This window comes from Cibotium barometz, chromosome 63, assembly GCF_041138505.1.
Source record: "Cibotium barometz isolate CiBa-2024 chromosome 63, ASM4113850v1, whole genome shotgun sequence".
Classification (NCBI taxonomy): Eukaryota; Viridiplantae; Streptophyta; class Polypodiopsida; order Cyatheales; family Cibotiaceae; genus Cibotium; species Cibotium barometz.
Genome location: NC_141108.1, coordinates 464,154 through 480,111, shown reverse-complemented (window position 1 = coordinate 480,111; position 15,958 = coordinate 464,154). Strand labels below are relative to the sequence as shown.

Here is a 15,958-nt window from a genome sequence, read left to right as displayed (position 1 = left end):
GCCACCACCATCTTCACTGACAGTCAGAGCGCATTGGCAGTTGCGCGGAACCCAGTGTTCCATGCTCGTACGAAGCACATTGAGGTGCACTACCATTATGTCAGGGAGAGACTCTCTGCAGGAGAGATCAGTTTGGCTTATGTGCCAACACAGGATAACCTTGCAGACCTTTTCACAAAGGCTCTGCCTCGTGAGAAGTTCGAAGCTTTTCGCAAAGCTTTGGGCTTACTCCCTTTTGTGGATTCGTCCACATAGCTAGACACTTCCCTATACATGAGTGCTAGCTCTTGTTCACCGCATCACTCCAGGGGGGATTTGTTACCATATTATAGTAGTGATGTGTGTGAACACACTTAGGACCGCCGGGGCACTTTTTCCCTCACTAGGAGGTTTTTTCCCCCGTGCATTGTATATACGCCCATTATCTTCTAGGGCTTGTTATCTTTCATTTTTTGGCACTCATAATATACTACTGTGTTGTGCTCAAGCTTCCTCATCTTCTTGAAGTTGTGTGTGCATTCCTGCAACCCTAATTCCAACACACAAGAATTGCCCCACCAACTCCAGTGCACCTTGAAGGAAGAAAGCATAAAAACTCTCTAGAGGAGTTGCACAAAAAAAATTATCCATTAGTATTGTTTTTGGTGCCTGTATATCTAGAGATCACAATCTCCCTGTAACATACTCCAAGTAAGACTTGTGTTGACACATCAAAGCAAAAACATTGGCTACTATCGGTACAATCTCCAAGAAATCTGTGCACTATGAAGACACACCTAGTCCCAAGGTGAAGACAATTCTATTGAAGGAACTCCACCCAATGCAAACAATAATTGAAAAGAGTCCTCCTATTACAAGACACATAGTTGAAGCAACCATCAGTCAAGCTAAATATTTTCTACCTAGTGCAGCAGAGACGATAAATGTGAAGAATCTTAGAGATGGCTGAAAAATGCCTCCATTTGAGCATGTGGCATGATGCAATAAAGCACTATGGGCATATGCTCAACCTTAGAAATGAGGAAAGCCGAGATGCGCACACATGCATCTTCTTCACACTCATCCTGTGGTTTGGAAGAAGCCTTCTTCTTGGACTGCTCCTCCAATTGCAGAATATCCTCCAATTCAAGATCTAGCACCTCTAGAGAACACTCCTGATCTAAGCTCCAGCCACCTCCAAAACTTTACATATGAAGCATTACCCTTGGCTTTCGAAATCCTCACATTTGCTTGCGAATGATTGCCAATGAAGAAATCAAACAGAAACCCTCAGCTTTCTAGGACAACTGCATATCAACACTGTAACTGTTAGAACACTAGTATGCTTAGACAATTTCCTACATGTTGGGCACCAATACTTAGTTTCCCTATCGATACCTTGTTGTGGAGCATACTCAAGATAATACACTTTGTATACAATGAAGAAAACACTTCGTCCTTCAAAGGTATTTGTGATGATTCGTCGTCTTCTAGGGCTACGACCTTCTATGGTGATGACATATGACGTGTCCTCATGTGGTGCAATGTCTGCATAAATCATTGTTGACCCATTTGTAGGCTTAACAAGAGCTACTACCATTATATTACATCAAGAAGTCAAGGTAGATACACCAAAAGGTCATACATTCAAGATCTGAAGCAATGGTGTCCAAATCCACAACTTGTACGGGCACATGTAATGGTCTGATGGAGCATGTATGGCAATTTTCGCTTGAGCGTGTGTGGTAGCAAGTTAGGATAAAATCTCAAGGGATGTACATCGTGGATATATTATGAGGGTAGTCATTGCAATAGCATTAGGCCTCTTATGAGCCTGAAGTGCCCGATTGGCCGTAGTTTAAGTGAGTGTGAACACTTATGGCCATGTGTATAAATGAAAATCTCTCATAATACACAGAACTCTCACATCGTGCAATAGAGTCTTGCTCTTGCTAATCTCTCTCTAATGCATGCTAGTGAGTGTGTGCGAGTGAAATGAGGTGAGAGGAGGGATGAGTACACGTAGTGCAATGTGGCGGTGTGACCGCTCGCGGGAGGCACGGTGGAATTACTTCTCAAGGAGTTGTGGAGCTTGGAGAACTCAAGGGTTATGAGCTCGATCATTAGAAAGATCCCCACGAAAGTTGTAGTTCGCCAGGTAATCGAAGGGGGTTTGGGTGAGCCATAACAATTACCACACCATTGCTGAAGAAAGAAGGGAAGAATCTTCGGCCAACTTCCTCAATGGTTGTTACCGAATGTGCTTGATGTTGAAACTGGAATAACACTCCTTCACTAGAATTGGGTGTATTGTTTATAGTGAGGCCTGGGTGAACACAATCCTTGCCCTTCGGCTTCAAAGAATGTCGTACAACCAAATTTTTGCCTATGCGCTGAATCAGAAATTGGGCATACATAGTCAAAATAGATGCTTCCATATAGTGCTTGCAGAAAACTTGTAGAGCCAAAACGGAGCCGAAATGTCCTCTAGTCCAAATTCTAAAAACATTGAGGCTTCCACACAATATAATGCCCCTCTGCATCATCGTAAAGGGCAGCTCAAGATGTGGAAGTGCACCTTACTATTATACCGCCTTGTTGCTCTTGACTAGTAGTATTAGAGATTTACTTCCAAATCAAGGGATAGAGTGGAGTTACCCTTACATGTGTATTGCTTCCTTTGCTTTCCTCTTGAGCTCTTCACATGAACCAGCGCTTTAATACCATGTGAAGAATATGGGGAAGAGGGTAAGCTTGAACTTCGTGCAAGTAAACACACACACACACACACACGAGTAGACAAACATACAAAAGAGATGGATGGCTGAATTTTCTTCTATCCTCTTCTCTTCTCTACAACCACAACATAAAGATAAGAGGACATACCATAAGGAAAAATACTGTCTACTGAATTATACAAGGTTGATCTATAGTGTGAACCCGATTACATGAGTTGGTGCTATAACTATGCCGTAACTCTAGTAAACTGAAGTGATTGTTAGCTGTAAACCTCTTGCCGAATATCACCCATAATATCACCAACCATACTAGTGGTGTGAGTGTCAAGCTACCATCTTGGCAAGTCATCCTATCTGCAATAGTTGAGCTCGATGTCTCAATAGAGAATGTCTTAAAAACGGAAAACCAAAAAATGACACGTAAACTTCTAAACCTTAGCATTTGTTACAAGTGATCAAAAGAAAGTTTGTTTTCACCGCATGGGCAAGAATAGAGAAAACAAAGTGAACTAAGAGGGGCTAGATGATGAAGCAATATCTAGCTCCTCATCTCGTGAATTTAAAACTCAAATCTAGGCCAATCCAACCCTCCACCTCAAGCTCAGAATAAGGTTCTTGTCAAGACCCATGAGAAACATAATAAGAAAGATCTCAAGTGTGTATGGCTATGATTATCAAATTGCTAAGATTGGGTCTCCTATTGAAATCGAACCACATAATGTCAAATCCATAAGGGTAACCCAAACCTAAAAAGAAGAGCATTACTTTTTTCCCCTGAGGAGCTACCTACCAAAACATATCTTTTGAATTATGAGAACCCATAAAATTGGTGAACAAACATAGCTTATCTACATGCAGAGATGCACTCTTAGCTTACGAGCATGTTGATAGTGTTTGATAATGTCTTTATTTCCATATACCATGGTAGAACCCAAAAAATTGGTGAATAAATATAGCTTATTTGCAATAAGAGATGTCTTACAAGAATACTGACGATGTTTCCATGAGAACACTCCTAATAAGTTTTGGCCTTATCCTACGTAAATGCTTGAAAGACTATATAGAAGGGCACTTTTTCCAAAGCAATTCACAAGCCTCCAAAGAAATCCCAATTAAAATGGTCAATGGACCTACAATGTCGGACCTACAGTGCCATTGTACAAGCACTCTTGCCAATGTTGAGAGCCGTGATGAAGAACTTTACACAACGGACCAAAATGAACAAGAAACTAAAAACTAATGTTCCCTCTTGAGACCGGTAAGGTATGGCTATATCTTCTAGTGGGTAAGAATGTTGAATGAAAAAGAGTGTTAGTTAGCCCTGATGCTAGTCATGATATCATGTCCGAGAAACTTGGATGTCTTTTTGGGACAACCAACAAAAAGACTATGATGTAGTAGATGCTACAGTGGATCCCTATGCTCTAAAGACTTTACAATCTGAGTCCCACACAAACCTCTGCTCTAAAGACTTTAAAATCTTAGTCCCACACAAACCTCGACATCAACATACCCTTTGTCCAAGAGTAAAACCTCTTCAACACACCTGCCATTGAGAATCAAGGCCTGTTCTCTACATCGGCCTCTATACCATTGAGAATCAAGGCCTTGATTCTCAATGATATAGATGTAGAGGCCGATGTTGGCAGGCCGATGTAGAGAACAGGCCTTGATTCTCAATGGCAGGTGTGCTGGAGAGGGTATACTCTACTCTGATAACCTCTCTTTGACTAACCTCGCCAAAGAAGAAAAAGACTTCGATCACCAAAACCTCTTCATCAACAGCCCCTCTTGAAAATCACCATAGCCAAACACATAAAAACCACTTCTTCCTTGCAAGATAATGCTAAGAAGGGTACGAAACCTTTAAAAAAATAAAAAAAAACTTCTTCAGATTCAGGATGTCAGCATCTGCTTAAAACAGCTCTAGCTACCTTTAGAAGTTCAAACCCAACGAAACATGTTCTGAGGCAACCCTTTGTGTTTTGGGTCCTGCTGTTCCAGCAAATTAACCGCTCGCCTTGGAAATCTACAAATTAGCTTTAATCCTTTTTCCACTAGTGCCATGCAGAAGCCGCTACCAAAGACCTGTTTAACCAGCCCAGTAAAAGAGCCCCTCCATCCTCCTTCAGCTTGTACTTATCATTGTAGGATCCAAGTAGAGACTTGATGGTAGTATTGACATACAAGCTTAAAGGGTGAGGCCTGAAGCCAGCCATCAGCATGCGTGCTCTCCACTTGCCTGCTACCTCATGACGTTCAACTCTTTGTAAACCTTCGCAAGCTATTACATTGACAATGTCACGAGCTAGGCAGTGTTCCTCAACATTGACTCTATCTTTGCTTTCTCTAGAAAGGGCCACATCAATGGACTCGAAGACAGCAGAATAGTAGTCTAATGTCTCCATGAACCTTGCCAGAAACGGTGCTGTGTTCGTATTTGCTTCTTGTTCTACCAGAGTTAGCACTTTAGGGTTGAGACTTTTCGCCATTCTGAGCAGGCAGTCTCGCGGGTTAGCTAGGCAAACACTCTCATCTGGCATGTGATGAAGTTGGAGAGCAAAATTCATGGCAAGGGCCTCTCCAACCCTCCTCTCTATCATGTGAGCTTGCAATTCAGAGAGCTTTACAGAGATAGTGCTGAACTCAAAAGGGACTCCCAGAGCCTCTGCAAGCTTACCAAGCCTCTTTTTGACAACCTGCATGCCACCCACCAGATAAGACTGGGATGTAGGATCATCCACAGTCGTGATTCGGATACAAGGAGGCCCTCCAGGTCTGCTTGCTAAAGCTTGTATGAGGGATAACCATTGCGTACCTTGGTCGATCTGGAAGTCAAAGATGTGAACCTTGGGCTCATCTTTAAATGCTTCAGCTATTGCACCATTTGCTGCCATATATGCAAACTTTATGTATGGGCAGATTTCATACATCTTCTGCATAGCTGACAGAAGTACTGCTGTGGGAGCTTCTGTACATTTCAGTGCCCTGTAGATAGAGGAGCCAGATGCTTGAAGCCTTGCTACAAGGCCCTCAGACATGTAGGCAGCAAGTCTTTCTATGGGGTCTCCATACACCGACACATTTTTCCTCAGATCATGCATTGCTGACTCAGCTACATCCATTTTTCCCACAGAAATTGCTGCAGCACACATGACAAGCAAGTCCTGCACTCGGCTGCCCTGGCTCAACAATCCCAAGGAATGCCCAAAAGGCAATAAAGCTTCCATCACAGCCGCTACTCTCTCTCTCTCCTGCTGTGGCTCTTCTGAAATTGCTAAGTTTTGCAAGCTAGGAGCTGCTTGAGTCCTGCAAAGGAAACCATCAAGAAGCTCTCCCCAAGAATCTGCGTCCTCACCCACGACCTCAGCCATATCTGCATCGTCTCCATCTGGCCCCATCAACACGGTTTCTAACTCTTGCAACCTGTGCATCATGGCCTTATCATCACAAGCAGAACTGCCCTTAGTGGACAAGTCAGCTGAATCTACGCTCGGGGGGTTGTGAGAGAAAACCTGTACAGAATCAGGACTCTCAACAGATGAGGAAGCAGTTCTCTGACACATTTGATTACAGTAGGAGCCATCATTTGTGTACTGTGAGCTGCTGGAAATTTCACTTTTGTATGTGTCCCTATCATATTGATTGTCAGAACTTGAGTGGGACAGAAGCTCCGAGTTTGCTGAAGACTGAGGGGGAGAAAGAGAGGAGATGGGAGAATTATCATGTCTGGACTCGCCATGGCCATACTTTGTTTGTTGCTTGATGCCCTCCCCCATGCTGCCATTCACATATGCCTCTGCGTCATGCCTCTGCTGCAAGCTAGGTGGTGAGGGCTCAGGAACCCCTCTTGGAATACCCGAGATGCCACTATGCTTGTAAGCATAATGCATACTCATGTTTACACACCTTCTTAGTTACCCTCTTGTAGTGACCTTCACTCCTGATGAAGAGAGCTGGAGAAAATGCCCTTAAGAGACCAAGGTAAGGGTGCCCAACTGTACCTATGAGACCCAGTTGCACATCTTAAGCCCAAGTTTAAGTGCTCAGTTGTGAAAATGAAAACTAAGACCAGGATATGAGTGCCCAATTGCAAAACGCATCCTCAGAGATCAGGATACGAGTGCCCAAATTTTAAAAAAAAACATCCTCTAAGACCACAATATGAGTGCTCAATTGCAGGCGAAGTCTTAGAGCAAACTGCGCGAGCCCATAATTCAAAAGGTCCTCTCGCTAATGCCCACCTGCAGAAGTCCTTTTAGACCAGGACATCTCTTGACAATTTGAAGGGTGGGTGGCACTGAGTGCCCAATAGCAGATAACGTCCTTTAAAGCTCACATGACATGCCAGCGCCCAACGGCAGAGGTGTGTAGAGAAGACGAATGCCTCTTCTGCAGGAAAAATACTGTAATAAAGTTATACACAGGAAAAATACTGTGCGCTCTCTCCAAGGATGCACAGAACCCCCCACCGCAATCATGAGCAATCTCTCTCTCTCTCTCTCTTTCTGGGTCTGTAAACTAGCTTACCTCCCAGAAGAACATCGTTGTAGTGTCTGTCGGAAAGTACTCTGCCAAACTCTGCGACGCAAATGGTGAGGTTTTCATCAACAAAACGAAGGAGGGAAGGGACAGGTAGATAAAAGCAGCAGTCAAGGGGGAGAGTACAACGTACCTGTTGTTTAACACTGCACGCGCACAGGGCAAAGGGAAATAATGTGAATGGATGGACATTCGCGCGCGCACGCACAGAGCTGCGTGTTGCGCTGGTGGACCGTGTAAGCCAAAACCCCCAATCCGCGGCGTTGCCGCCTGTCAAGTTGTGATTGGCTGTCTTAATGTTCCCCACCAGTCAATAGCTGGTCTGACGCATACGCCTACGTGGCTCCTCGTTTCGATGACGTGCAAAAAGTCGAATACTAGAAAATAAAGGTCTTTAGAGAAGAGGGGAGGAGGTGGTTGCACAGATCAGGGTTTGGACTCTGGAGGGAGAGAGCACTAAATGTTTTGGCTTTGTGTCGTTCTGGGTGGAGGTCTTTATTAATCTCGAAAGTGGATATCCCATAGGGATGAATCAGTAGTAGAAAAAATTTCAAAACTTGTAGCATTTAAAAGATCTATCTCCGTTAAAGAGTTATGCTTCTCTGTGTAAAAAGCATTCTGTAATCGGTTCGGTTTTGTTTCAATATAATCCCTCATGCCTTAAAAAAAAAGAAAAAGGAGGATGAAGATGTTTCTGTGGAAAGTTATGATGACCATTGACTGCTCTACCCTTAGGGCCCCAAGGGGTCAAGTTGGTCAAAAGGAATTTCACTTTTGGTGTGTGTCCCAAGTGTAAATCTGCCTTTGAAGATGGGTTTCATGCCTCTTGGAGCTTTGGTGGGGGTTCTAAGGGTGCAACATTTTTCATTGGAAGCTTTTACTTTGTTTTTCATATTTTTAGTGGGGCTCCTAAGGGCACAACCAAAAACAAGGAAGACTCTAATCATAGTTAATTTATCTCCCCTTAGACCCTGGGTAGGATGTAGCTCTTCAAGATTCCAGCAAGATAGTCATGCATTTTTACTTAGGCAGGATGTTGTAGCTCTTGAAGATTCCAACAAGAAAGTCATGCATTTTTTAAAAAAGCCTTCTAAAGTGGACGTGCGCATTTTTAAACAAGGAGGGGCTAAATGGAGAGGGGATGGTGTTAAATCTAACCAACCCCTCTAACAAGTTTTTGAACCTTCAGGAATAGTCGAATATACCCCTTGTACTTCCTCAAAGGTTAGCGTGAACCACCTGATGGTGGGTAGCAAATGGGGCTTTTGTATTATATACATGTATTTAGTGCTTATAATTTATATAAATTTACATATGTTTTTTTTAAATTCAAATATGTATACTTACAAAAGTGGGGTGAACAATTTGTGCAAAATTTTGTAAAAAACAAAAAATAATGGTATTTTAAATAAGTGCTTGCACATGCGTGCTAGAAGGGTATTTATAGAGTGATCCCACCCCCTCCTCCCCCCCCCCTCCCCCCCCAAAAAAAAACACTTGCCATGAGAAGATTGTGGTAGGTTTCACAAAAAAATGCTTCCCAAATCACTCACAACAAGATTGTTAAAGCTTTTCCAAAGTTGCCTCCTTGTGAAGCAAAGGTTGTATAATATACATGTAGGTATGGATGTGGCTTGTCCTTGTGAAAGCTCCTATGCACTCCATACATATATGTATTTGAAAGTCACTACCTACCATAGATTGAAAGAATCAATATCATAAAGATCTTTGTTTTTTCTAAGGGGTGCTTTTTTAATTATGTTTATATATATATACAAACTATATTTCTCTCACCCTACGTGTGTGATTGATGCAGGTCGTAAGCTCTAAGAACAAGAAGCCCTCAAGAAATGGTAAGAAAGAAGAGAGAAGATAAATTTGCATGTTGGAGGCTCCAAGAGCAAGAAGCTCACAAAAATGGGTGAGCAAGATGAGGGAGAAGAGAAAGGTATAGCTTGGAGGATTAAAGGGCATGCATAAAGCTTAAATGAGGGGAAAAAGATGTTTACACTAAAAGTTACCTTTTTTGAGAGAGATTGACTTTTTGGGAGGGAAGCCAAAATTTCAAAATTTTGGGCCCCACTAGGCTACTAATTTTGCAAGTGGGGAGGAGTGGACCACTTTTTGCTGAGATAGCCCCCACTCTAAAAACAGCATAGTAGCTTAAGATAATTTTAGTAGTGGGCCCAACCTCTAGCCAATAAGAAAATAAGAGAGGGTTGAATAGAGGGGACCACCAATGTCACATTGTTGTGAAAATGGTATTTTTCTATTTGCCCACCTCAACACTTGATTTGATTAGTACTAATGAATTTGCTTAAAATGTGGCCCATTTTTAGCCCATACTAAGCCTAATGATGTATTTTTCCTTGTACATTGGTGCACCATTTAATGACTCAAACAAATTTTCATGTTGGATGGTACCTAATGATCTATATTTCCTTGTAGATTGGTGCACCATTTAATGACTCAAATAAGTTTTCATGTTACTTGGCACCTTCCTTTGATGGGCATCAAAACACCTAATTACATCAATTTCTTTATCAATTGGAGGAATTTAACTCTCTTTTGCTTAATTTTGCCTTAAAAAAAGAGACCAAAATTAAGAGTTTGATTCATCTCTAATTATTCATTAATTTACACATTAGTTGACGCACATAGCTTAGCAATGCCTTGCTCTATCCAATGATGTGCTCAATTGTGTGAATTAATTAATGATTAGGGGTTAATTACAGTCCTTGATTAGTCTTAATGAGGAAAAGATTAGTAAACAGATTAATCTTTGATTAATTCTTAATCATTTTTTTAAGGCTAATGAGCATTGAATGACTAGATGCTTATGAGTTATCAAATTGTCCATTTTGGGGGTCACTTATGAGGGGTGTAAGGGGGTGTCATAAAAGGGTTGACTTTTTTTATTCCTACTTGCCTTTTGGGAAAAATGCTAATATCTTCCTAATTTAAAATTAAAAAAATACCCCCTCCCAAACAAGGAAATTTGAATTTCCCTCTAGATAAAAAAAATAAATTCGTGTGAGCCACGTGGCTTACGTCGTGAACCATTTCTGTACTTTCACGGCTTAAGGTCTCACGTCCTAGGGTTTTGTGCCCAAAAATAAAAATAAAAAATTACGTGAGCCACATGGCTCCATCTCGTGAACCATTTTTGCACTTTCACGGCTTAAGGTCTCACGTCTTAGGGTTCCTTGCCCAAAAAATAAAAATAAAAATAAAAATCGTGTAAGCCATGTGGCTTCCGCCGTTGTGAACCATTTCTGCACTTTCACGGCTTAAGGTCTCACATCCTAGGGTTCCATGCCAAAAAATAATAATCGTGTGAGCCACGTGACTCACGACACGGTTCACGACTCAAGTGTCTCATGGCTTAAGCATCTCATCTCACGGCCTAAGCATCTCACGGCTTAAGGGTCTCACGCCTTAAGATCTCACGCGAAAAAAAAATCAAATTTGATAAAATCCGTGAAGTCCGCTTCACACCGTGAACTGCACCCTGCTAGTTCGCGAACGTGAAAGGGGGTCCATTGACAAAAAAAAAACTCTAGAAAACACCTTTGTTTGGAGGCCTGTATCTCCTAAACCGTGAATTTGATGAACGTGCTTAGTTCTCATCGAAAAGCTGACATTGAGCTCTTTGAATTTGGTCTTGATCGTCTAAAGGCAAAATCGATCGTTTTGGCCTCCGACCAACAACCTCAAAATTCGACCCGAAAATCGAGGCAAAAAGCAGCCCGAAAAGCACTAAAAATTGTAATAAACAGCGTAAAAATGATTGCGTATCATATTCAGGCTACTTTTTGAGGGTCTAAACGACAAAATCACAAACGGCTCAGAGAGACAAAGTTGAGGGTCTAAACGACAAAATCACAAACGGCTCAGAGAGACAAAGTTGTAGTACTCCAAAAATACTACAACTCTCTCATACAGAGTTTTTCCAAATTTCTTTTGGAACACCTTCAGAAACGAGCTGCGAAACAGAAAAAAAATTCTCGAGTTTTTTTTTCGTCTTGAGACAATGATGAAAAATAGGTTTTAGGACCTCCTCTTCTTTTTGGGAAGCTACTAGCATGCACCTTTTCTGAAAATATCTCTAAGAGGTTCACGTGCGTGTAGCGCCTAAGCTAAACAAACGGACACTCGTTTGACGTAACGAAGAGTACGCCATGCCTCTTGAGGGTGTAACGGACTGTGAGAAAATCTAAAAAGCGAAAAAAAAAAACATGTGTGCTTGCTCATTAAGGAGCAATTGACAGCGTCATACATGGTAACGATAGAGGGACTACGTGGGCCGACACTCACTGAACCCAATGGCTGACATCTTCAAGCCATTGAGATCCATGCCGAAAATGCACCTCCCAATACCATTTGCCATGCCTACAACAAGTGTGTCATCGGGTTTTACACCCCCTGTCACACCGGGCTTTGGTCCTTTACCTAACATTTTCACAAATCCTATAAGTACCAACCCTTTTCAACCCCTGGCCACACCTTGGACATATTGACTAGTCTAGGAAGAGGGGTTGCCCAAGGACTAAGTGAGTCCCTACCCACAAGAGCACTCTCATATATGGTATTAGCGACATACAAAAATACGACTCTACAGACTTCTAAAATTATGGGCAAATACGACGGAACAATTGATCCTGTTCAATTTATTTAAATGTTTGAACAGAGATGTGAAGCCTTTGGAAATCCAAACTGCCCCACAAAGGTACATGCGTTGAACCTATGCTTAGTGGAAAAGGCTAGTCGATGGTTCATCACATTGATGCTGGCGCGATCAAGATAAACTTCAGAACCTTGAAGTCATCCTTTATCCATGGCTTTTCAAGACAAGGTGATCGGTGGAGTGCAGCAAGCGAACTATTCAATTGAGGGTAAACTAAACGAAACCATTAGAGACTTTATTCTTCAGATAAAACTCTTGGACTCACAATGTGAGTCATGGGAAAAATTAAACGATTCTCAATTGAAGAGATGTTTCATGATGGGCTTAAAGAATAACAGCGTACATAACTTGATCATTGTATCCAATCTGGAAACATTCGATCAATGTTGTAAAGAAGCAATATGGTGAGATGACAACATGATGGCAAATGATCATGATGTGAGATGTTCTTCATCTAAACCAAGTGAAGCAATGGCTAAAGAATGATCAATTTCGGAGTTATTATTCCCTGAATTCTATGTAGCTTAAAAGCTTACAACAACTGACATCTCTAAGAGAGGATGAAATCCTTCAAAACCAAACATCCTTAATGCCTCTCCAACAAGTGATGAGTGAAATGCCTTGTGTTAAGTGCAATCACTATGACCAATTCAATCCCCATTGTGTATACAAGGTACTTGTTTTTATGTACTACATATATTGTAAACCCTTTTGTCATGACAATACCCAATGTCCCAACTCATCTAAAAATAACTCAAAACCTCCATCTCTTGTGCACCAAGCAGAAACAGTTGAAAGGGTAGAAATTGCTCAGGAAGAAATTAATTGAACACTTTAGTGTTTCTATTGTCGTGGACTGCACAAGGTGGTTGATTGCATAGTTTGGAATACCTCCATGTCCATAAACACTGACACGTTGCAACCCTTGTGTGAATGCTGTGGCATCGACCACATGTTGCGAGATTGCCCAAGGCGAGTTGCTTCACTGCAGCCCGTCTCATAGAATACAACTCTAAACATCTTAAGTGTACAAAACATGTAATTATCCACGATACCCTTTGAAAAGATGCAGGGGAGAAGAGAGCTTGAGCTCTTGCAAGCACACACACACTCACAAAATCCTAAAAGAGAACACACAAGTTGAGAGGTTGAAAATCTTCTTCTTCTTCACTCAACACTCAACACACCATATACAAAGATAAGAGTACACACAATATGAAAAGGTACTCAACCAAATACATACTAGGGTTCTCTATAGTGTGAACCCAACTAAATGAGCTGGCGCTATAACTATGCCAGTCTCTAGAATGGCTGTCACACAGCCTGTCATCCCACTGGCTGCATATCTCCCATGATCTCACCAACCATGCCAGTGGTGTAAGTGTGAGGCCTATCCCCTAGGCGGGTCATCAGTGTCCACCGCCTCACTAGATGAGCTTGATATCTCAACACTCCCCCTCGAGCTCAACTCCAAGCGAAGCCCTTAATCTGCGGAGCTTCTCTGTACCCAACGCTTTAGTGAAGATGTTAGCGACCCGATCCTGTGTGCTGACATAAACAAGGTCAATGACTCCTCCTACCAAAACCTTCTCTCTAACAAAATGATAGTGGACCTCTATATGCTTTGTGCGAGCATGAAAAACTGGGTTCCTGGCCAACTGTATACTGCTAATGTTGTCACAGAAAATGACAACTTGTCTATCCACTGATAGACCCAAATCTGTAAGTAGCTTTCTCAACTAAGCTACCTCACATGCTGCCATAGCAGCACCTCTATACTCGGCCTCTGTGCTCGATAGAGCAACCGTAGGCTGCTTCTTGCTGCTCCAAGTCACAGCAGCACTCCCCAAAGAAAACATGAAGCCACTAGTAGATCTATCTGAGATACTACCAGCCTAATCAGCATCTGTGTACCCATGTACACATATCTCTGTCCCAGTTTCATAAAATAGTCCACAATGCAAAGTAGACCTCACATATACACCCACTTGCATCCAATGGCTTTCTTGCCTTCAGGCAATTGCACTAAATCCCAAGTCTCATTTCCATATAGTGCATCCATCTCCTCATCCATAGCTTTCTCTCAACACACATTTCCAACAGCCTCATCAATGCATGTGGGCTCTACGACATGTACAACTTTTGCTATGTATGCATAGTGATGTGCCACATAACCATCATAGGTAAACCTCTGCACAGGATTCTTCACTCTCCCAGATCTTCGTAGCTTTACATTCATGGCTTCCTAGCCTTCTTTACACCAGGTGTTCTCATAGCTGGTATCCCAAGATCCTCATCAAGGCTCATCTCTGAGACACTGGACTCTCCATCAACATGAGAATGCCCTGTAGAAATGTCAGGCATACTAAGGGGCTCAACCACTTTCTCTTTGCCTTTATGTGATGTACTAATCACATTTACAGGACTGGTATTATGACGCAGCCTGCCACTCCATGGTCTATCAACTGAACCACTAGATGAGGACTCTCCTGGTCCACTCAAAGACTGTGATTGCTGACTTGCATTCTGTGCAACCACATTTCCACTCACATCAGCCCCAACAGCTTCTTTTTCAAGAGCATACCAGCTGCTCATCTCATCAAAAACAACATCCCTGCTTACCCTCAACTCACGTGTAGCAGGGTTATAATACCTGTATCCCTTTTGCTCAAGGGAGTACCCAAAAAACACACATTTTTCAGCTTTTGGATCTAACTTAGTTCTCAACTCATCTGGCACATGCACATATGCAATGCATCCAAAGACTTTCAGATGAGACAAATCAGGTTTTCTGCCACAGTAAACCTCTCCTCTGGAGTTACATCATGTATGGCTACAGTTGGAGTCCTATTCATGATGTAAACTGCTGTAAAAACATCCTGAGCCCAATAGCTATGCGGTATATTCTTCTCTTTCATCAATGCTCGTGCAATCTTAGCAATGTGCCTATTTTTCCGCTCAACAACTCCATTTTGCGGCGGAGTGTATGTGCATGTAAACTGTCTCCGAATACCATTCTTCTTCAAAAATTCAGAGCTCATTGAGAAGTACTCTTCCCCTCCATTTGACCTTAGGCACTTTACATATTTCCCTATTTGCTTTTCAACCATAACTCTGAAATTCTGAAAATGAGTGAACACCTCACTCTTCTCCTTCATGAAGTATACCCACACTTTCCTTGTGTGGTCATCAATGAATGTCACATAATACCTGCAGCCTCCCATAGACATGGTCTTCGTAGGACCCCATACATCCGAATGCACAACATCTAGTGCATTTCTACTCACATTTCTGTAACGTGGAAATACATGCTTTGTTTGCTTTCCAAATTGGCATGCTTCACATATTTTCTGCATACCTTCAACTTTAAATTTTGGCAGCCCTGTCACAATTCCTTTAGTCTGCATAGACTTCATTCTCTGCACATTCACATGTCCAATTCTTTTATGCCAAATGTCTGTGTCTGCAACAATTCCTGAACCATTTGCAAACATCGCAGCACTCATTTCAGGCATGTCTACATTCAACGTAAACATTCTGCCCACTCTGTTGCCTTTTGCAACCACATTGTCTTTAAAGTCTTCAACATAACAACCATCAGGGTTAAACCGAACCTACAAACCCTGCTTAATCATCTGGCCAACTGAAACCAGATTCTTTGTTATGTTCGAAACATGAAGTACATCTGCAAGGTACTTCACTTTGCCATCCTGCATAGACAATGGCATCTCTAACATGGGCAATTGGATGAGCAGTGTCATCCCTTGTTTCCACAAAACCTGGTCTTTCAAGGTTTTTCATCTCCTTGAACCACTCCCCATGACTTGTCATGTGGTTTGAAGAACCTGAATCGACGTACCATGCATCATCTTTATGTGCTGCTTCAACATTTTCAGACATGGCATTAACGACATGCTGCATAACAATCAATCTTTCATTATCCTCATTGTTTCTGCTCGAGGATGCATAGTTGTTTTGCTGCAATTTCCCATTTTGCATGTCAGCCTGCTTT

At 42.1% G+C, this 15,958-nt stretch overlaps 1 pseudogene across 2 annotated transcripts; it reads right to left on the bottom strand.

The window, feature by feature from the left end:
- Nucleotides 1–4,582: 4,582 nt before the first annotated feature.
- Nucleotides 4,583–7,732, bottom strand: LOC147603543 (scarecrow-like protein 21 pseudogene; annotated as a pseudogene). Of its 2 annotated transcripts, none has more exons than XR_015265560.1 (3): nucleotides 7,393–7,732; nucleotides 7,248–7,298; nucleotides 4,583–7,109 (listed from the first exon to the last, which is right to left on the bottom strand). The product of XR_015265560.1 is annotated as a scarecrow-like protein 21 pseudogene, transcript variant X1 (transcript). The 2 variants fall into 2 exon arrangements; XR_015265561.1 differs by having other exon boundaries at nucleotides 4,583–7,123; nucleotides 7,393–7,524.
- Nucleotides 7,733–15,958: the final 8,226 nt, after the last annotated feature.